The sequence below is a fragment of the Nycticebus coucang genome, chromosome 8, assembly GCF_027406575.1.
Source record: "Nycticebus coucang isolate mNycCou1 chromosome 8, mNycCou1.pri, whole genome shotgun sequence".
Classification (NCBI taxonomy): domain Eukaryota; kingdom Metazoa; phylum Chordata; class Mammalia; order Primates; family Lorisidae; genus Nycticebus; species Nycticebus coucang.
The window spans coordinates 24,268,670-24,291,633 of record NC_069787.1 but is presented as its reverse complement, the minus strand read 5'-3'; the positions used below and the strand labels follow the sequence as shown (position 1 = coordinate 24,291,633).

The 22,964-nt window shown below is 42.1% G+C and overlaps 1 pseudogene; it reads right to left on the bottom strand.

The window, feature by feature from the left end:
• Positions 1-15,443: 15,443 nt before the first annotated feature.
• On the bottom strand, positions 15,444-16,005 carry LOC128592571 (proline-rich protein 3-like; annotated as a pseudogene).
• Between the last annotated feature and the right edge of the window lie 6,959 nt (positions 16,006-22,964).

The window sequence follows — 22,964 nt, the reverse complement described above, 5'->3', positions numbered from 1 at the left end:
GGAAAAAAGTCCCATAATTCTGTCAGTGAATGTTCTGCTTTCTCTCTCTTCTTTTCTGCCTTGTTAACTATCTGAGTTGTCTCAAGAGCTTTGTCCAATACCTTCGAGATTCTTTCTTCTGCATGGTCTAATCTATTATTGATACTTTCTATTGCATCTTTTAGTTCCCTAATTGACTGCTTCAGTTCCTTCAGCTCTGCTATATCCTTTCTATATTTTTTATATCATTCATCTCTTATTTGATTCTGTTTTTGGATTTCCTTTTGGTTATTTTCCACTTTATCAGCAGTTTTTTTCATTGTTTCCATCATTTCCTTCATTGTTTTCAACATCTGTATTCTAAATTCCCCTTCTGTCATTTCTTTCTTTTCTAAAATGTTATTCCTTTTAGTTTATAATGAAATTGGAAAGCTTTGTTTTAAATTAAAATATAGACTGTTTTTTGCTTTTCCTCTCTTATTAAAAATGTGTTTCCAAGGTGTCACCACCATGTAGCCAAATCTTGGGGGCATCCAGATATCCTGCACACATTGTGTGTTTGTGTATTTAGGGTTCATTCAGGTAGTTTAATGTGAAACTAAAATATCTGGCTCTACATGAATCTTCAGGAGTGATGGTTTTAATTTTGTGGTGCAGAAATAAGGCCAAATAAATAGGAAAGAGTAGACTTATGAGAATGGTAAGTCTTTAACTTACTAATCCACTACATCTTTGACAGCAATTTTAGATTAAAATGGTCCAGAGGACAAAGTGTATAATTAATGATGAGAAAATAATTCCTTCATGTCCCACAGTATCATTCTCCCTGCATTAACCATTAGTCTGGAGTCTTATTCATGTGAAAGTGACAGTTATTTCTTGGTTCTGTCCCCTTCATTCCAGTATGTTCAGTCTGCATTTCTGTGAGTCAGGAAATTGTATGCTGAAAGGTGAAGATTTCCTCTTCTCCAGTAAACATGAAGAGTACTTCTGAGTCCTGGCTCAACCCCAAATCATCCATCAGTATTCTGCTGTGTTTCAGCTCACTTTCATGGTGTTGATGCAAAAATAGCTTGATAGAGGAGTCAACGCAGAGCAAATTATACACACCTTGAAATCATAAAAGTTATGAATGAGGGTTATGTATCTCCAAGCTTGAGTCCTCTTTGCCAGCGTAAATTGTGGAATGTTTCTTAAAAATACCATATCAAAATTCTTTGCTATTTCCGAATAGTCACTGCTCCAAGTGATCTCTCACACAACTCTTCAAACGTGCAGTTGGCAACAGTTCCACAGGCTTTATTCAGCTGTAGCTCTTCTTGAGCTGCCTTGAACTTTTAGAATCCTTGGTCTAGTTATATCATTTTGTTTCTGAGCCAGCTCATCAAACAACTTATCTATGACAGCCTCCACATCAGCTTCACTTGTGCTGTGAGCTGTTTTGGTGTTTTTGGACTTGGTACTCAGTTGAACTGCCTTGGGAGAGCTTGGGCAGGAATGAGGAGAACTTTGGGCATTGTCTAGGGCCCCAGACTGAGCCGCTAAGCTGGATGGAGCTAATAGTGTTCAGCTGTGGGCTGCGTGGAGCCATTGTCCCCTTCTGTCATTTCTAACATTTCTTTATAGATGGAATCCTGTGCAGTAGCTACCTCACAGTCCCTTGTGGGCATTGCTCTGGACCGGTTTTTCATGTTGCCAGGATTTTTCTGCTGATTCTTCCACATGAGTGTTTTCTTTTATCTGTTTCCTTGCCCTAATTTTCCTTTCACTTCCTCTTGCTCTTTAAATTACCATGCCTCTGGACGAGGGTTTTGATGAGTACTTTTGGTATAGAACCAGAAGGATGAGAAGACTGAAAATCAAGAAGGGAAAAAAGGTTTTAAAAAAGGGGTGGGGGAGATAAAGGAGAGGGAGTGAGTAAAAGGGAACATTGATAAAAAGAAGAGAAGCACAGAAAGAGGGAGACAGGAGCAATATACAGTAGGGTACTTTGACCCATCCTTAAAACCCCCCAACCTCTGGAGGTGCCAGGTTGGGTGGTTCCCTTGAGGTCAGCAGCTCTTTGCTAGCTTGTTCAGACACAGTACCCCACCACCGTTAAGTAGAGAGGAAAGACGAAAATGCTATAAATCAAACCAAAACAAGCAAACAGAAAACTTTACAGGATAAAATTGGGAGAAAAACCAAATAATAGGGGTAGGAACAGTAGCAAAAATGAAGTTCTAATTGTTAAAGAAGGCAATAATGGAAAATGATATTTAAACTAGAAAAATGAAGAAAGAAAAGAAAGACAAAAAAGAAAACTCTAGAGGGAAAATGTTGAAATAAAAAATAAAATACCCCAAACCAAAAACAAACCAGTATGCTTATCTTGCTGAGTATTGTCTGCGCAACAGGTATCTTCTGGGGTTTGAGATGTTAACACAATGCTGATACAGGTATACGAGATGGAGACTGGAGGCCTCTGTTGATTTCTCAAATCCTGCAGGGTGGAGAGCCTAAATCTCTCTTTAGCACGCTTAAAAGTCACTTTAAACTGCTAAACTTGGCTGAGCAGAAGCTTTCCCAGGAAAGCACTTGTCACTGGGATCACTCCTGAAGTGGTTGCCCACTTACCTAGTTTGCCAAAACCAGTCTAACTGTGTGCCCCTGAGGGTCAAGGCTGTAAGGCATCTCAGTCCCGGCCTTTAGTCTGCTCAGTCACTAGATTACTCACCCAAGGTCTCCCGCCTAGTCCTAGCTCTGCTACCCTGAGGACAGAGCTTGCCAGGGGCAGTTCTCCCACAATGGCTCTGTGCGGCCCATAGCCCAACACTATTATCTCTGTCTGGCTGAGCTGCTCAGTCTAAGGCTCTAGACAATGCTTAAAGTTCTCTGCACTCTCGCCCAAATTCTCCCAAGGTAGTTCAACTGAGTGCCATGTCCAAAAAACAAACAAACAAACAAACAAAAAAAAAACAGCTCACAGGTAAGGCCTCTTCAGTTTCCAATCTCACTGCTGCTGTACTTACAGCTGCCAATGGGATTAGACTGAACGAATACACGCAACCACTTGTCAGTTTTCCACTGCTTTTGTCCTCCTCATGGGGTCCAGAAGTCTCTTGCTGACTCCCTGTGTCCGCAAAGGGATGTTTCTGGGCAGATCCCACCAGCCAGAGATGCCTGGAGTCTTCTCTCCCCAGTCTCACCATGCCCAGTTACAAGGAAGCTGTTACTTGGCCACCATCTTGCTCCTTCCCTATGGTTTCCTAAACTTTCTACCAGGGCAGAAGCTTATTGCCATGAATCTGCCAGGGGCACATTATCTTGCTCACTGATAAAATAGGGTTGTCTTCTGGAAACAAACATTTCACTTGCTTGCATTGGTTTAGAAGAGAGAGGAGGAGAATGGACAAAATTCCCCTTTTCACCTATGAAGTGTTTAAATCAGTGGTCCTCAACCTGTGAGTTGCGACCTCTTTGTAACAATGAAAATACATTCTGCATATCAGATATTTACATTACAATTCATAACAGTAGCAAAATTACAGTTATGAAGTAGCAACGAAAATAATTTTATGGGGTGGCACCTAGAGGTGGCAGGTTCAAACCTGGCCCTGGCCAAAGCTGCAAAAAAAAAAAAAAAAAAAAAAAAATTATGGTTGGGGGTCACCAAAGCTTGAAAAACTATATTAAAGGGTTGTGGAATTAGGAAGGTTGAGAAACATTGGTTTAAATAAACATAAGTTTCATCATCCTACTTATTTTCTACTATAACTAAGGATGTAGATGAACCATATATAGTTTAAATATATAGTCGCTGAGTGTAAAGTTATATGCATTCATTATAGAAAAATATAAAAAAGAAAATAAGAATTTTCTAGACCATTGTTACCAAGGGACAACCAATTGACATATTTCCTTTTTGTGTCTGCCAAAATCTGAAAAACTTTCAATTTTTTTTTCATTAATACAGAAAGCTATAAAAATAGCATGTAACACTTGGGTCCAGAAATAGCAATGGTACATTTTTGTACATATGTGTTCCAGTTCCCTCTCCCTAAAGATTCCTGTAGGCACACATATACACAAGTGAGATGTCGCCCACCTCAGACTCTATCTAGTACAGTTATTTTTCAACCCTATACTCAGACTGATGCAGCACTGTGCTACACAGCTTTAGTTTATTATTTTTTTCTTCAAGAGAAATTCTTTGTTTCAGCCAACTCTCGGGGAGGGGCAACCAGGACAACATCATCTCAAAGAGCATTAGAATATTCTTTCATTGATTTATATATCTCTTCATATGTTTCTTTATCAATAGTAGCCAAAGTTTCTTCCACATCTCCCAATATCATATATAAATGTTGATCACAGCACGTAATCTGCCTTAAAGTTCTCAATTATTTCTCATTTTCACATAAATCCACCCATCTAGGCTGAGCCTGATAAGATCCAGGGGCTCCTCCCACGGAGCCCGTAGTCTGTTGCTGGTCCACATCCTCCGCCATGTTTCAAACTAGCTTTATTGCTTTCATACAAAAGGGCATGTGGAGGGGGGAAGTGAGAAGAGAGGGGACATACAGAAAGGCTCAGAGATGAGAATAATGCCACCTCAGGCCCACCATTCACATTAACATGGACATGCATTTAAAAACACATGCTCCATTTATTCAATTTTATATCAATAGTATTCTACCAACTGTTCTATAGCAACGACTGTCATCTGCTTTGTGCTTTTGTACAAATTATAAAAAGACACCACTTGCCTTGCATATACAGCTCTCTCATTGATCCTCCTGGGTTTGTGCAAGGTTCAAACTGCTTGAATATAAGCAACACCTCTGCTGTTTTATAATTTGATTTTTTTCACTCAGCAGTATGTGGGAGACATCTCTTATATATAGACGTACTAACACCACCTGGACAATTAATCATAGTACTTACGGTACTTTAAGCTCTGTTGTGAGAGTTTTACAAGTCCTTAGCTATTATTATTTTCCCTGTTTTATAGATGAGGAAACTGAAGGATGGAGAAATTGAGTTACTTGTCCAAAGTCATCCAGCTAGTGAGTGGTGGGACTCAGATTTGAATCCAGGCAATCTGGTTTCTGAGCTGGTTCTTTATATACTCTGCAATTCCAATAATATCTTGTTGGCAATTTCTTTTTTTTTTTTTTCTTAAAACAGTGTTGCGGTGAACATTTTCATCTGATTATTTCCTTAGGATAATTTTCTATTTAGTTTTTATTTAATAAACACTATTAAATGACACCAAATGCCTGACATTGCTCTAAGCACTTTACAAGAATTAATTCACTTGATCCTCATAACAAAACCAGGAGTCAGGATTATTACAAACTTCACCTGTAGTGCGGCACAGGGGGAGGAACTAGAGTACATGGCAGAGCTGGTTCCAGTACACACACTCTGGCAGGTTAATAGGGTGTCCCTAAAGTTCATGTGCAATTTAAAATAGGTTTACATTGTAAATTGCACACGAACTTTATAAACACCCTGTATAACTCCCTCTCATCTTCAGGAACCAAAGAAGCATCCTGGACCATAATTTGGATATGAAACTACCTTCAAGGTGGCCCTGAAAAAAGAGTGTTCCAATGTGCATTCCCACATTGGGGAATTTTGTTCTAGCACTATTTCTCTATGCACATCAACATATAATTAAGATTATACTGCCTATCCACATGGATCTAATACTTAATTGCCTTTAAAACTAATTTAGGAAAAAGAAAGAAAAAATTAAATTCCCAATGATAAAACATCCAGAAATAACCACTAATGTTTGCTGTAGACAGTATTACAGTATTTTTTTCATCAAAGTGTAAATCTATAATGTGTTAAAAATGTTATCCTCTAGGCAATGCAAATTATTTTTGATATTAAATCGTTTTTAAAACTATAGTTTTGATTGCATGTAGATTGCATATAACGTATTTAGCAGGTTTATTATTGAAAGAGGTTACATCCAAGTTCTGATTTTTGCTGGAAAAAATACAACGATGAACATCTTCATACACTATTCTTGGTGTGGTTTTCTATCCTTTTAAGGTAGATTTTTGAAAGAACATAATAATTAGGTCAAAGACTGAATATGTTAGGGCTTTGTAGATAAACTTTTATTTAGCTTACATTATAGTCATTTTTTCTAAGTTACAGAGTACTGTTCATAAGTATCATTTTACTCTCTGAGCAATATACAGGAATGTAGTTACGTGCTTGATCTTTTGGTGAGTTCTATTTAGAGTGCTGTTAATCATTTAAAGTTAATATCCCCATTGGATAAATATTGATACCTCATACCTCTTAATACAATTTTTAGACAGTATTTGAATCCCTGATAATTTTAGAAATAAGAAAATTGTTTTGTTTCTGAAAAATCATTCCCTTCCACCTGAAAATCTTCCTATTAGCATTTTTGGGAGTTCAGGTCTGAGGGTGAGAAATTCTGTTTTCTTTCATCTAAAAATATTTTTAATTTGCCTTCATTCTTGAAGGATATTTTAGTTGAATAAAGAATGCTCTTTTAATGGATATTTATTTATTTTTTTCCAGTTCTTTACAGATGTTGTTCTACCGTCTCTGGTCTCCACAGTTTCTGATAAGGAGTCTGTGATAATTTAAATTATCCCTCATATGTAATGTGCCATTTTTCTCTGGCTACCTTTAAGATGTTCTGTTTATTTGTGTCTCTCAGCAGTTTGGCTATGATATGCTAGGCATGGTTTTCTTTGTATTTATCCTGCTCAAGGTTTGCTGAGTTTCGTAAATACATAAATGTATAATTTAAATCAAATTAGCAAAATTCTAAATTTTATATATTCAAATATTTTTCTGCCTTTACCACTTCCCCTCCTTCCTTATTCTACCTCGGTCTCCCTCTCTTTGATTTCTTCCTAGCACTATAGTTATACAAGAGGTAGACCATGTGATATCACCCCAAAGTTCTCTGAGACTCTGCACCTTTCATTAGATTTGACCATTTCTTTTGATCTATATTCAGTCTCAGCAACTATCCCCTGTGTCGCCTCCATTCTTTTGTGATCTCCCTCTACTGACTTTTACATTTCAGATATTGTAATTTTCAGTTTGAGACTTGCCTTTTGGTTCTCTTTTTGATAGTTTCCATTTTTCTTCTCTCTCATTATAAGCAAAATTTTCTTTTTTTTTTTTGGTTTTTGGCCGGGGCTGGGTTTGAACCCACCACCTCCGGCATATGGGACCGGCGCCCTACTCCTTGAGCCACAGGTGCCGCCCGAGCAAAATTTTCTTTACTACATTCACAATTGTAAGACTAGTTGCTTCAAATTCTTTGTCAATTCCAACACCTGGGTCTTCTCGGGATTGATTGGTCTTTATTTCTTGTCTCTACTCCTATGATCGGGTCATAGTTGATGTTTTTTGCATGTTGAGTAACTTTAGATTGTATCCTGGATGTTGTGCAAACAATGCTTGCTACTGTATTCCTCTGGTGTATTTGTTCAAGCAATTGACTTGAACTCAAGTCTGTAAACTTTTGTCTTCTGAGCAGCAGCTCAAATCTCAGTTCCGTTCTGTATCTTTAGCTGGGCTACTTTGAAATCTGTCCTGTGCACTTCGCTCACTGGTTAGCCAGATACTTGGGCAGATTTATACATCGAAATTGGAGCTCTCCCTCCAGGCTGTCTCCTCTCAAAGATTTTCTCCTTAGCTTCTAGCGCCTACAGTTGCCTTGAACTTTGTCTTCCTGTGCTTTAGGTCAGAATATTGTGATTCTTCTTCAGAGTTTTAAAAACTTGTTTTATCTTATTAAATAGTTTTTATTTTAGAGACAGGATCCTGCTACATGGCCCAGGTTGGTCTTGAATTCTTTCTTTTTTTTTTTTTTTTTTGCAGTTTTTGGCTAGGGCCAGGTTTGAACCCGCCACCTCTGGTACATGGGGCTGGCGCCTTACTCCTTGAGCCACAAGTGCCACCCTGGTCTTGAATTCTTGTCCCCAAGCAATTCCCCTGCCTTCATCTCCGAAAGTACTGGAATCACAGGTGTGAGCTGGCTGTGTCTGGCCCTTTTTTAGAGTTTTAATTACTCCATGGGGAGCTGACATCAGTTTCCCTTCAGGTTTAGCACCCTAGAGACGGCTAACCGATTTTATGCCTTTCTTTTCCTCCAAGTTTTGACTACCCCCCAGAATGTCTGTTTTGTTCACTTTCGACTACCCTTAGTTCATTGCTTTTTCTTTTTCTTTATTGTTGGGGATTCATTGAGGGTACAATAAGCCAGGTTACACTGATTGCATTTGTTAGGTAAAGTCCCTCTTGCAATCATGTCTTGCCCCCAGAAGGTGTGGCACGCATCAAGGCCCCACCTCCCTCCCTCCTTCCCACTCTCTGCTTTTCCTTCCCCCCCAATTGCTTTTTCTTTCTTCTTTTTTGTTTTAGAGACAGAGTCTTATTTTATCGCCCTCAGTAGAGTGCTGTGGTGTCACAGCTCATAGCAACCTCCAACTCCTGGGCTTAGACAATTATCTTGCCTCAGCCTCCCAAGTAGCTGGGACTATAGGCGCCTGCCACAACGCCTGGCTATTTTTTGGTTGCAGTTTGGTCAGGGCTGGGCTCGAACCCGCCACCCTTGGTATATGGGGCCAGTGCCCTACCCACTGACCCACAGGTGCTGCTCTGCTTTTTCTTTCTTCTTAAGCATTTTGTACAAGAGCCCTGGGTTCTCTAAGAAGCTCCCTAGGCCATACCAGAAGCTGGACTCCTGTGTGTTCCAAGGACATAGTATTTTATATTGCAACAGCTGAACCTCTGAAGAAAGTTACCCCCACCAACTTAAATAGCATTTAAGGCATTTGTTATTCAACTATTTGCATACTACATGAATGCCTGAGATCCAGGCACCTGGCCCTGGAACATGGCAGCAGCTCCTTAAATATTTGTTGAGCAAATGGAAGCAGTGGGGAGACGATGATGGCCTATAGCAGTGGTTCTCGGCCTTCCTAATGCCACGACCCTTTAATACCATTCCTCATGTTGTGGTGACCCCCAACCATAAAATTATTTTCATTGCTACTTCATAACTGTAATTTTGCTACTGTTATGAATAGTAATGTAAATATCTGATGTGCAGGATGTATTTTCATTGTTACAAAGGGGTTGCCCCCCACAGGTTGATGAACCGCTGGAAGGCACGGAGTGTAGAGAAAACATGGTGTGTTTCAAAGAAACTTCACTGAGAGCTTTAAGGAAATTTGCTTATTGGCTAGATCAATGGTGGGGGTAAGGTGGTGAGGAGGATGGAGGAGTTTCAGAAAACTCCCAAAATTTTAGCTGGGGTTACTTAGTGGATGGTAATATAGTTGTATAGAACAGGTGGAAGAGGGCTATACTTTGATTAAGACTGGACGTCTGAGCATTGAGCAAAATTATTCTTTGATCTTTGCATATGGATGGGCTCTTCTAATTTGTGAGGAGCATTTAACCAGCCCTCAACCTAGTTTTGGCCAGAACTGAGATTAAAGAAGGCGCAGTAACCAAATTTATAATTCTTACTCTGGTGCAGGTGCAGCTGGCTCTGCTGGGAAAGAAGTAAGTCTGGAGTCCAGGGAATTTATTAAGGAAGGGTGTTTCTCTGTGATAAGGAGCTGAGTGTTGAAACGTAATCCTCCAACTCCTGCCTCCTCAGGACTCCATTAAATTGTTCCTATTAGCGTGTTTGCACCAGGATACCAAAAGAGCAGGGGAAATATTAGAAAACCTGAAAATGAGGAGAGAGAGATTGGAAGCTGTGCCTTAGCCATGATTTAGGAGTCTCACTAAATGTGTAAGTGGAAATGTCTGACAGCCTCGGAAGCTGAAATCTTTCATCTTCCTGGTGGAATACAAGTTCGCTTGTGCAATAAAATGAAAACTGGTGGTGAGTGCTGCAGTAAAGTTCCCGTTCCCTTAGTAGCAAGGTTGGGATGAGAGCATAATCACGGGTAGAAACGCGGCCGCAGCCTCCTGCTCATAAGCAGCCATGAGAAAGGCCGCATCTATTACCCGATTCTAGGGCAACCACACTGTCCAAACCTTTCCCATTAGCACCTCTCTTGCTTCTGCAGTCGCAAGCTTTCTTCCATGGTTCTTACAGTCTCAGTGAAGACCTTTAAAACCATGACTATCTCTCCTGAAGGACTCCCCCCCCACTTACCAATCCCCCCGCCCAAGATTAAGAAAAATAGGTTTCCCAGGTGGAGGAAGCTTTATTGGGAGCTGGAACGTTCAGAGCGGTTTCTGTTGCTACTTCCTTGTGGAGGCAGCTCTCACCAGGAGGTCTGGATCTCCTCTTCCCATCCCTGGTGACCATGCACTAGGGCACTGATTGCCTCATAGTCAGGGGGAGTTTTAAGCTCTTCTCATGTGGTTAGAGGTGGAGATGAGGGGATGATGGAGGATGAAGCGAGTCCAGCAATTGGGTGGGAACGTGCAGAAACAGCCTCTGCTGTGTTGGTGGTATTTTTGCACGACAGAACACCACTGCTAGGCAAATATCAATGACCCTCACCTGCGGACTCCCTCCTCTGAAAGCCCTATCAATTAATTCTGGTGGCCCCAGCAGCTAGCTCATCTGGGTGCTCAAAGCACACCTCCTCTGCCGCTCTGCGCTGGAGCTGCCTGGTCCAGCCCAACTGGCGCTGCTGCCACTATAAGTTTCTCTTCTGAGCACTGAAGTTGTTCTCCTGTTCCCCACTCCTGCTTGGCTAACTCCACAGGGTCCCAAGGCTGCGGTGTTCCGAGGGCAGAAGGACTCCAAGTGTGCCCAGAGTATGGTGAAGTTCTCCAAAACAGCCCCTGCCTGTCTCCCTGGCTGCTTGTCTCCCTGGCTATCCTGCTCTTGGCACCTATGTGGCATAGTAGAGTCACACGGTTAGTATTTTAGTAGACCCTGAGGCTAACTTGCACCCCAGACCATTGAGATTAGGACCCTGTGGGATGGGCTCTGGCATTGTAGTTTACAAATTCCGCAGGGGGCTCTAATGTCCTGTGGGGACCGAGCACCACGGCTCTACCAGGCGTAGGTTAGAACCTGACTTGAGGCTGCTCTGGGCAGAGGGTTTCTGTATCCTCTGCTCCCATTTCCAGCCCCGGACACCTGCAGGTCTCTTTCCCCCCATACACCTTGGTCTGCCTTCAAGGGTATCTGCCATGACCCACTGGTCTGGCGGGAAGCCACTTTGGGATTCCCAAGTCCCAAGCCACATTTGGGACTCTAAAGCATTTGTTAAATGGTAATTTCAAATAATACTTTTGTTCACTGCTGACAAATCTGACCAGAGGCTATGGGGTTGGCATCACATATATGGCAAAAATGTGGGGTGGAAGCTTAAAGTAGTCACAGAATCAATTTCTGGCTGTATGACCTTGAATAAGTTACTGGAAGGCTTGTTAAAACATTGCTGGACCCCAACCTCAGAGTTTCTGAGTAGGCTGGGTAGGGCCCAAGAATCTGAGGTTCAGATGGTTTAACTTATTCAAGGTTAATTTAACTTATCCTTACTTGTAAAATGGGAATCTTATGGTTATAACTACCTTGTGGAGCACAAATTAGGTGATATATGGGAAAGCATTTTGTGTGAGTATGAAAAAGCAAGACCTTGGTATGTGTTGATGATTCTCCATCTTACAAATCTGGGACTTAGACTCACATATCACTGACTTAACATGAATTCTTTACCACTACTTGCAACACATCCTGGTGATGAAACCTTGATGTCTTACCTTTGTTAAGTAGGGAGCAGCTTTATAACTGTGGTTTAATTCTGTGATCTTTTGTAATAGTATCATTTCTTCTTGGCATATCTGGCCACTCTTCTCAGTACGAGGAATCTCGGCCCTGGAATATTTTCATAAACTAGAAAGGTATCTTTCTTAGCCCAGAGGTTCTCAAATATTTGTAGCATCAGAATCACCTGGAAGGCTTGTTAAAGCATTGCTGGGCCCCAACCCCATAGTTTCTGACTGTGAGGCCCAAGAATTTACATCTTTAACAAGCTCCCAGGTGAAGCTGATAGTGCTGGTTCAGGGAGCCCACCTGGGGAAACCACTATTGTAGACTTTTTCTATAGGATGTCATAGCATAGCCCATTTTCAACCAGTGTGTTGGGAGAGGATCTTAGTTGTGCCACGGAAATTTTTAGAGATCATTATTTAGATTATTTTTGAAAGAAGTTCAAAGAAAAGTAAGCATATTCTTTTTTTTAACTTCTTTATTTTGATCAACATAATTTAAGTGTGCTGCGGAAGCTTCACTATAGGTTCAAGTGTGCCGTGAGATAAAAAAAAAAAAGGTAGAAAAACACTGGCATAGCCTCTAGCCAGTGTTCTTAGTCTTAGAATTGCCCAGGGAGCTTTTAAATATACTGACTCCAGGGCCTATCACCACATCAACTGAATTGGTTTACGTAGGTAGGGCCCAGCATCACAATATTTCAAATGCTCTGTCCCCCACTGGGTGCAGTGGCTCACGCCTATAATCCTAGTCCTCTGGGAGGCCAATGCAGGTGGATTGACTGAGTGCAGGGGAGACCAGCCAGAACAAGAGTAAAAATAGAAAAATCTCTACTAAAAATAGAAAAACTAGCTGGGCATGGTGGCAGGCACCTGTAGACCTAGCTGCTTGGGAGGCTGAGGCAAGAGGATAGCTTGAGCCCAAGAGTTTGAGGCTGCTGTGAGCTATGACACCACAACACTACCTAGGGTGATGGAGTGAGATGCTGTCTCAAGAAAAAGGCTTCATGCCGAGGGTGATTCTAAAGTGCAGCCAGAGGTGAGAGCCATTGGCTTGACCTAAATCAGTTTCTCTGATTCCAGTCTTACGCCCTGTAACACATTCCCAGCAGCAGAGGTTATTTTAAAAAGATAAATTAGACCAGACAATGGCATCTCCCAAACTTTAATTTCTAACATGCTCAGGGCCTGTAACCGTGTGCTGAGCCTGGTCCTGCCTAACTCTCTGACCTGACTCTCCTGTCCCCTGTCAGCACATGGGCCTCCTTTATATTCGTCCCAGGCCTGGGCCCTATTTCCTCTGGCCAGGTGGCTCCCTTCTCCTGTTCCAACCTCCCGAGAGGCCTTCCTTGGTTGTCCTCTTACATGTGGTCACCACATAGACTGGTGCATTTCAAGGGGTGCATAACTCAATGGGACCCCTTCATATCATAGGTACACTCTTATTTTTGCCTGCCTACCTTCTTCAAAGCTTTGATCAAATCTTAATGTCTTATTTATTTGATGACTGATGCATTATTTGTCTCCCAAACTAGGAATTGGCTTTCTGAGGGCAGGGGACATTGCCTTGCTCTCTGGTGTTCCAAGTGCCTGCCAGATGCAGAAAAATGCTTATTGAATGAATCAGTCCTCTAAACCGGGGGCTATAGGGTCCTACTCTGTTCTGTGACTTTTACCGCAAGGCATCAGCAGCTCCAGACACAGAAATAGATCCTTGCAGAACACTGGGCTGTGTTTGGTGACCCTAGAGGCCAGACTTGTCCCCCTTGCTCTGAATTGGCTTCTCACTGCCCATCACAGCTTAGGTGAGACAATGGTGGGGGAGACAGGGCAGATCAGCACCCACACTGCACCGTTTGGCAGGGAGACGTGATTAAGGGGCCCTGGAGTCCTCTCCTTACAGAGGGGTGGAGCTGTGGAAGTGTCAGTAATCGATAATTGCATGTTTTATATGGAGGGTTTATTAGGCTAATCTCAATTAATTGTTTCTGAAAGAGTAGTAAAATTAGGCAAGGAGGCCATCTGAGATGATGACTCGTGAAGGGTGGCTGCACAGACAGGCGATTAGCATCCTGGAGGTCAGTGGTCTGGATGTGAAGGGCATCTCGTGCCCGGAACAAGGCATTGGGCTGACACAGCCCTTCAGTGAACTGAACGGCAATGGGAAGGTAGAGCTTCTAATGGAAGAAAAAGATCAGAAGCCAGAATTCTGTGCTGTGGTGCAGGGAGGTTTTTTTCTCAGATTCACATAAAAAGAAAATGCATAATTGACGTTTCTACATAAATGAACTCAAGTAATTATCCTTAAATTTAAGGATAATTGACAATATTGTTCAAACTGTAGCCACCCATGCTCAGGAGGTCAGTGAGAGGGTGTTAGTCATGTATTGTGTGGAGGGTGTTGTGTGGAAGAGCCTCACGTAGCCTCTGCAGGGCCACAGGGCAATACATGGCTGCTAGGCCACAGAGGGTTCCTTCCAACCTGAAGGAAGGCACAGTCTCACAGAGGAGGTCCATTGACGCCTGGGTGGTAGAAGGCACAGAGGTCTTCATATAGACAGTGGCCCTTTTTGGCAAAGTGTCAGCAGACAAGGTGGTTGGATTTGTCTTCCAGAAGCTGGGGATCATCCTTGGGTGTTCTTGATAAGAGACCAACTTTTGAGCCTTTAATATTTTAAAAATGATTCGTATATTCGTATGCTAGAAAATATATCACTAGGCCATTAGTCCTGTTTGTTTTCCTTTATATAGTGGTGGAAAGTCTCTTGTGTCTCTTAAATTTAGATTTAAAAGTATGAGTTGATTTTTAAAGAACACTATTACATAGGATAAAAGAGATAAAGGAACAATTACAGAGGGGGTTGAGAATTACTGAGAATTAGGACTTATATACTCAGACATAAGAAAATGGTTAAGCATGAAAATGTGAGGAAAACTGATTTTGCTAAACTTTTTGTTTTTTGCAGTTTTGGGCCAGGGCTGGGTTTGAACCTGCCACCTCCAGCATATGGGGCCGGTGCCCTACTCCTTTGAGCAACAGGCGCTGCCCTTTTTTTTTGTTTTTTGAGCCAGTCTCATTGTGTCGCCCTCAGTAGAGTGCTATGGCATCACAGCTCACAGCAACCTCAAACTCTTGAGCTTAAGTGATTGTCTTGTCTCAGCTTCCCAAGTAGCTGGGACTACAGGCACCCACCACAATGTCCAGATATTTTTTGGTTGTAGTTGTCATTGTTGTTTGGCAGGCCTGGGCTGGGTTCAAACCCACCAGCTCAGGGGTATGTGGCTGGCACCCTAGCCACTGAGCTATAGGCACTGAGCCTAAACATTTTCAGCATAAAATTGACTGGCACTTTTGATCACCTGTTTATTCTTTGAATGAACTGGAAGTTTTTCTTTTTTTTTTTCCCCCAGCACCAAAAAGGTTTTCTGTTCAGCAGCCATTTGATGAGGGGGAAGGAGATTCAAGAGGCAATTGAAGGGAGCACAGATGGAATCCTGAAGGCAAGTCTCTGGAGGCGATCAGAAGAAAGTGTGCTCATGGTGCACCAATGAAGAAACAGCTCTGGACCCAAAACGCGGGAGGTGATAGATGAGGTTGGCATGTAATTGACTGAGGGTATTGTGTGGAAGAGCCTCACGGTAGCCTCTGCAGGGCCACAGGGCAATACATGGCTGCTAGGCCACAGAGGGTTCCTTCCAACCTGAAGGAAGGCACAGTCTCACAGAGGAGGTCCATTGACGCCTGGGTGGTAGAAGGCACAGAGGTCTTCATATAGACAGTGGCCCTTTTTGGCAAAGTGTCAGCAGACAGGGTGGTTGGATTTGTCTTCCAGAAGCTGGGGATCATCCTTGGGTGTTCTTGATAAGAGACCAACTTTTGAGCCTTCGAGGGTTTCTCTGCTCTTTGTGAAAGTTTCCCTGGAGGGACCTCCATGGCTTGGCCTTGGAAAAGTGGTTCTGCATTGACCACCACCCCCGCCCACTGACCATGACCATGGGCCAGACCTGGGGAGGAGGCCTCCCTGAATTGGGCCTCTACTGTGGGGAGGAGGTGGGAGACTGAACAATGGTGGAATCCTCTGTCTCCTTGATCTTAGAGGACCTCTGTGAAGAGCAAATTTGGGATCACCAGGCTTTCCACTGGCCATGGAGGGAGGCCCAGAAGGCTGGGTGATCTGACAGACTCCCATCCTCTTCATCTCTGGTCTCTTCCCTCTCAAGTAATGGGGGCTGCAGAGGCAGCAGTAAGTGGTGCTGATTCTGCTTCTTTCATTTTGGCATCACAGCTGTGCTAATGAACTAGAAATTTCTTAAGGGAGGTCCAGCGAGGAGGTGGGGAGGGCAAGGAGACTACTTAATCAAGAGTAGCCAAATCAATTCTGGCTTTCTGGTCAATGGAAGACAGATGCTGCCATCAGATGACGCTAGACACCAGCTTCCTGCACTGCCTCTGGACACAGAACTTAGAAGTCCTTTACAGCATCCTTTGGTCCTGGCAAGAACACAAAGTTGAGCAAAGCTCAGTAAAAGAATCTTTTCCTCACTGAGTTAGAGAGAAAATGGCTTGCACCTGCTGGCCATACTAAACCACCACCAATTTCCATTCTTGTAACAATGCCCCAGAGCCAAGAATTTAGCAAGATAGCATTGTAATAGTTGATATGTGGGTTTTCCACTGTCAACAACTGCTAGTAGTTTTGAATACATCAGTAATTGCTGATAACTACTCTTAGCCCCTTTCTCTTGAGGCTTTCTCTGTAATTGAAAAGAGACTTTGGTGGGAGAATTCCTAAATGTATAGGCTCTTCATTATCCTAGCTCTGTGCCCTCCAACGCGGTAGCCACTAGCCATAGAAGACCATTTAAATCTGAATTAAAAATGAAATAAAACTTAACGTGCAGTTCAAATTTAAAATGTAAAGTTTAGTCTAAAAATTTAAATTCCTGTTTGCTAGTTACATTCTAAAGGCTTAACACTGTCACGTGTCTAGAAGCTACTATATTGGATAGCACAAATGGGGAATATTTGTTCATGACAAAAGTTCATCAGATAGTGCTGGGTAAATGAATGCTTTCTGAAACTTTGGACCAAATCAATCTGTTTTCAAGCAGGATCATCCTTTTCTAGAGAATTTGGGTGGATGGTGTTGAGAGTAGAGGAGAAAAGCTGCAGTTAGCAAGGTTATTCCATTTTCCATTTCCTCGCCATTTCTTATTTTTCTTGCATCACTCCAGGATATGCCACTTGTCAATATCCCTTCTCCATCTGGGGTTGATTGGCTTCTCCACATGAGTTCAATGTCTGTCCTGGGTTTAGTAATTCAAAGGAATTTTTGCCATTTCTAGAGAGAGTTATTAACAATATGCAATGAATCAAAAAGGAAAAATTATATTCTTCCCCTCAAGGCAGTGAAATAGTCCACAGGCAATGCTTGTTCTCTTTGGAAGAGAGTATATTTAAAAGAATAAGAAAAGGAGGTGATTTAAAAGTGGAAGGAAATTTATTTTGTAATTTCTCCAGGTGGAGTCAGAAGATTGAGCTTGAAAAGCCAAAAGTGGCTGCTGAAAACTCTCAATGTTTTTGTTAAATGCATCTTGCCCCTTGCAGCACAGAGTCATGGCTGCACTTTGAGTGATGCAGAAGAAACATCGATTGAGAGCTAAGAAAACAAGTATCTCCACTGGATTTGAGAAAATACAATGTGCCACGTGCTTAGTGAAAATCAATAATGCAGGATAATTTACTGGCTGCTATTCAAATCTTCGTTCCCCTAATTGTCAGGGCTGGCAACATTACCAGTTTCTGAGATTTAGAGGTTAGGCAGAACATACCAATCACCAGCTCTTTGGTAGACCTGAAAAGAGTCTTAATTGAATTGTTTCTGTGATAATGAGAAACAAGTGCAGAAAGACAGCAGCTCCCTGCTCAGAGCTGCTGCTAAAAGTTTGGGATCTGTTGTATAGGGGAGAATTAGGAAGAAGTGTTTCTAGCAAGGTTTATCAAAGTTGGAATTCTCACTCGGCTCACTTCTCTTACAGAAGTTGTCTACCTGGCCCTCATTGGGATTTGAGTTTATGACCTTGCTTTGGGGAAACATAGGCATTGCTTCTAAGTAGGCCAATGTCAAGGTTAAGAGAGAGGGAAGGGAGAACACGCAAGGGGCCCTAGACTGGATGAGTTGTCTGTTGTGGTCGGAATCGGAGGCAGAATTACCATTGGCCATCCCTTCATGAGCCGTTAAAGTAATTTAGAAATAGAACAAGAGAGTTACAGAAGGCAGGGTAGGAGAGAGGTAGCTGAAGGGTGCAGTTATAGAAAGAACTGCTGAGTGTTGAACTCTGGGCAGTAATATGGTGAGTTATGGTCCCAGCCCTTGAGTGATGGCTGGAAGTTATCAAGTTTTTCAGTTTTACTGAGTTGTCACTCACATGTGATATTAGCTGAAACGATAACTGCCGTGTCTTGCTCAGAAAGGGGAACAGCCCTCCACGCTATGTTGCTGCCTCCACGTTATTGATTTTGTGCGAGTGGGCAGTGATTCACAGGCCCCCTCCCCTGTTTTTATTCTGGCTCCACATTTTCAAGTCTCGTGTGAATTGTGCTTAGTTTAGCGACAACCCAGCGTGAAATCTCATCGTGTTTGCAGATGATTGCCTGGGATTTGGGGGAGAGTGGGGACTAGCGAGAAAACCACCAAATAGGAGATGAAATAAATCAAAGCATAAGGTGACATCTGTAAATCTGCCAGGGATTGAAGGAAAGTGACTGTTGCTATCATCCCTGACCCACCGCATCTCCAGGGAAGAAGAGGGGAGAAAATAAATTTCTAGAATGTCCTTGTTTCCATGTTTTATTAACAGTTTTCTGAGCCACTGTTTTTTTTAATTTTTCCTGAAAAAGTTTGCACTGTCTCTGCCATAAAGAAAGGAAGAATTAAATGTTTATCAAGACAATGAACAATGGACCAAATGGTTCTCAGTGAGGTGACTCTCATTTTCCCAACAGTTATGTATTAGGTGCTGTGGGTGTTTTCTGTCTACTCTCTGCTGGTATCTGTGATCCAAATTTGATTTCTGAATACCAATGAGTGCCCCAGCATGGCCCTGGAATATTTCCTCCCCCTACGTCCCCTCCCCAGACTTGGACGGTGTGGCAGAGTGATACAGTGGGAATCTATATGAGTGATGTTGTGACCTTGATATTTGATGTTGTGACCTTGATATTTGACTTCAAATAAGAATTTGAGGCCTCACTCTGGGCATATTTTCAGTGTAATTGTTTTGCTTCATTCTGTTCTATCTTGATTTTAAGCAACACATTTAGCAGGTAACTCTCATTCAAAGTGTGCTGTAATAAAAGTACATTAGGCCTGCCATGGTGGCTCACACCTGTAATTCCAGCATATTGGGAAGTCGAGTAGGGAAGGATTGCTTGACGTCTGGGGTTAGAGACCAACTTGGGAAATGTAGTGAGACCCTGTCTCTAAAGAAAACTAAGAAGAAAAATTAGCCACACGTGGTGGTATACACTTGTAGTCTTAGCTATTTGGGAGGCTGAGGCCAGAGGATTGCTTGACCCTAGGAGTTGGAGGCTGCAGTAAGTTATGATGGTGCCATTGCACTCTAACATCTAGGCTGGACTACAGAGTGAGACCCTGTCTTTAAAACAAACAAAAACAAAATACAAAAACCCTACAGCTTCCCCTTCCCCACCCCGCCCCACGGGAAAAACGTGAGCCATCGCTGTGCTCACCAAATCTCTGCCTGCTCTCAGCCAACTGTTCCCAGTGGCCGCCCCCGAGTGGCTCCCAGGCCCCCTTGCTCCTCCCCTCAGGCCCCTGCGAGCGCCGGGGGGTGGGGTGCCTTCCTCCCTGCAGCTTCGCACTTTCCCACCTTGCAGGCATGCTGGTGGGCTGTGCCACCATACCCCAGCCACAGGCTACTCACAAGCCTAGGCACAGTGGCCCGAGATAGGGTCCCCTGAGCCTCCCAGGGGAGGAGAGGAAGCAAGCCACGTGCTCCGCCCCTTCCTCTGGGCTGTCAGTGCGACAGCCACTGCCATCTCACAGCCTCAACCTGGCCGGGAAGAGGAGGAAGAGGAGCAGCAGGCCTCCGGCCTGGGCACCTCCGCCAGCAGCTGTGCCACGACTGTGATTGGCCCCCGCCCGGACCTCCATAAGAGCTGTGCCAAGACCTGCAACCCTCACCTGCCCCGCAGGGCTTATCAATATTCTCAATTAATGTGAATGCTTTAAATTGTCCTCTAAAGAGGCACAGGTTTGCTGACTGGATACAAAAACTCAAGCCAGATATCTGCTGCATACAAGAATCACATCTTACATTAAAAGACAAATATAGACTCAAGGTGAAGGGATGGTCATCTATACTCCAGGCAAATGGAAAGCAGAAAAAAGCAGGCGTTGCAATCCTATTCGCAGACGCAATAGGCTTTAAACCAACCAAAATAAGGAAGAATAAGGATGGACACTTCATATTTGTTAAAGGTAATAATATGATGAGATCTCAATTATTAATATTTATGCACCCAACCAGAATGCACCTCAATTTATAAGAGAAACTCTAACAGAGATGAACAACTTGATTGCTCCAGTTCTATAGTAGTTGGAGATTTTAACACCCCTTTAGCAGTGCTGGATAGATCCTCCAAAAAGAAGCTAAGCAAAGAAATTTTAGATTTAAACTTAACCATTCAACATCTGGACTTAACAGACATCTACAGAACATTTCATCCCAACAAAACTGAATACACATTCTTCTCATCAGCCCACTGAACATACTCCAAAACCACATCCTAGGCCACAAGTCTAACCTCAGCAAATTTAAGAAATGCATCTTCTCAGACCATCATGCAATAAAAGTTGAACTCAATAACATCAGGAATCCTCATACCCATACAAAAACATGGAAGCTAAATAACCTATGCTGAAGGATAGATGGGTTATAGACGAGATTAAAAAGGAAATCACCAAATTTTTGGAACAAAATGACAATGAAGACATGAATTATCAGAACCTCTGGAATACTGCAAAGGCAGTCCTAAGAGGGAAATTTATAGCACTGCAAGCCTTCCTCAAGAAAACAGAAAGAGAGGACATTAATAGCTTAATAGGACATCTCAAGCAACTGGAGAAGGAAGAACACTCCAACCCTAAACTCAGCAGAAGAAAAGAAATAACCAAAATTGGAGCAGAAATTAAATGAAATTAAAAAGAAAAGAATTATACAACAGATCAATAAATCCAAAAGTTGGTTTTTTGGAAAGATCAATAAAATAGATAAACCTTTGGCCAACCTAACTAGGAAAAAAAGAGTAAAATCTCTAATTTCATCTGTCAGAAATGGTAACAATGAAATAACAACAGACCTCTCAGAAATTCAAAAAGTCCTTAATGAATATTACAAGATGCTCTACTCTCAGAAATATGAAAATCTGAAAGAAATCGACCAATACTTGGAAGTACACTACCTACCAAGACTTAGCCAGAATGAAGTGGAAATGTTGAACAGGCCTATATCAAGTTCTGAAATAGCATCAACTATATAAAATCTCCCTAAAAAGAAAAGCCCAGGACTAGATGGCTTTACATCAGAATTCTACCAAACCTTTAAAGAAGAACTAGTACCTATATTACTAAACCTCTTCCAAAATATAGAAAAAGAAGGAATATTACCCAACACATTCTATGAAGCAAACATCACCTTGATCCCCAAACCAGGGAAAGACCCAACAAGAAAAGAAAATTATAGACCAATATCATTAATGAATATTGATGCAAAGATACTCAATAAGATTCTAACAAACAGAATACAACGACACATCAAAAAAAATTATACACCATGACCAAGTGGGATTTATCCCGTGGTCTCAAGGCTGGTTGAATATACGTAAATCTATAAATGTAATTCAGCACATAAACAAACTAAAAAATAAGGACCGTATGATTCTTTCAATTGATGTAGAAAAAGCTTTTGATAATATCCAGCATCCCTTCATGACCAGAACACTTAAGAAAATTGCTATAGGGTGGCGCCTGTGGCTCAGTGAGTAGGGCGCTGGCCCTATATACAGAGGGTGGCGGGTTCAAACCCAGCCCCGGCTGAACTGCAACCAAAAAAATAGCCGGGCATTGTAGTCCCTGTAGTCCCAGCTGCTCGGGAGGCTGAGGCAGGAGAATCATGGAAGCCCAAGAGCTAGAGGTTGCTGTGAGTCCTGTGACATCATGGCACTCTACCCGAGGGTGGTAAGGTGAGAGTCTGTCTCTACCAAAAAGAAAATTGGTATAGAAGGGACATTTCTTCAACTAATAGAGGCCATCTACAGCAAACCTACAGCCAATATCATATTGAAAGGAGTTAAATTGAAATCATTTCCACTTAGATCAGGAACCAGGCAAGGTTGCACAATGTCTCTTTAACATTGTAATGGAAGTTTTAGCCATTGTAATTAGGGAAGAAAAGTTGATCAAGGGTATCCACATAGGGTCAGAAGAGATCAAACTTTCACTCTTCACATATGCTATGACCGTACATCTGGAAAACACTAGGGATTCTACTACAAAACTTTTAGAAGTGATCAAGGAATACAGCAATGTCTCAGGCTACAAAATCAACACCCATAAATCTGTAGCCTTTATATATACCAACAATAACCAAGCCAAAAAGACATTCAAGGACTCTATGCCTTTCACAATAGTGCCAAAGAAGATGAAATATTTGGGAGTATACCTAACAAAGGACGTGAAAGATCTCTGCAAAGAGAACTATGAAACTTTAAGAAAAGAAATAGCTGAAGATGTTAACAAATGGAAAAACATACCATGCTCATGGCTGGGAAGAATCAACATTGTTAAAATGCCTATACTACCCAAAGCAATATATAATTTTAATGCAATTCCTATTAAAGCTCCATTGTCATATTTTAAAGATCTTGAAAAAATAATACTTCATTTTATATGGAATCGGAAAAATCCTCAAATAGCCAAAACATTACTCAGCAATAAAAACAAAGCAGGAGGAATCATGCTACCAGACCTGAGACTGTACTATAAATCCATAGTGATCAAAATAGCATGGTACTGGTACAAAAACAGAGAAGTAGATGTCTGGAACACAACAGAGAACCAAGAGATGAATCCAGCTACTTACCATTATTTGATCTTTGACAAGCCTATTAAAAACATGCAGTGGGGAAAAGATTCCCTATTTAACAAATGGTGCTG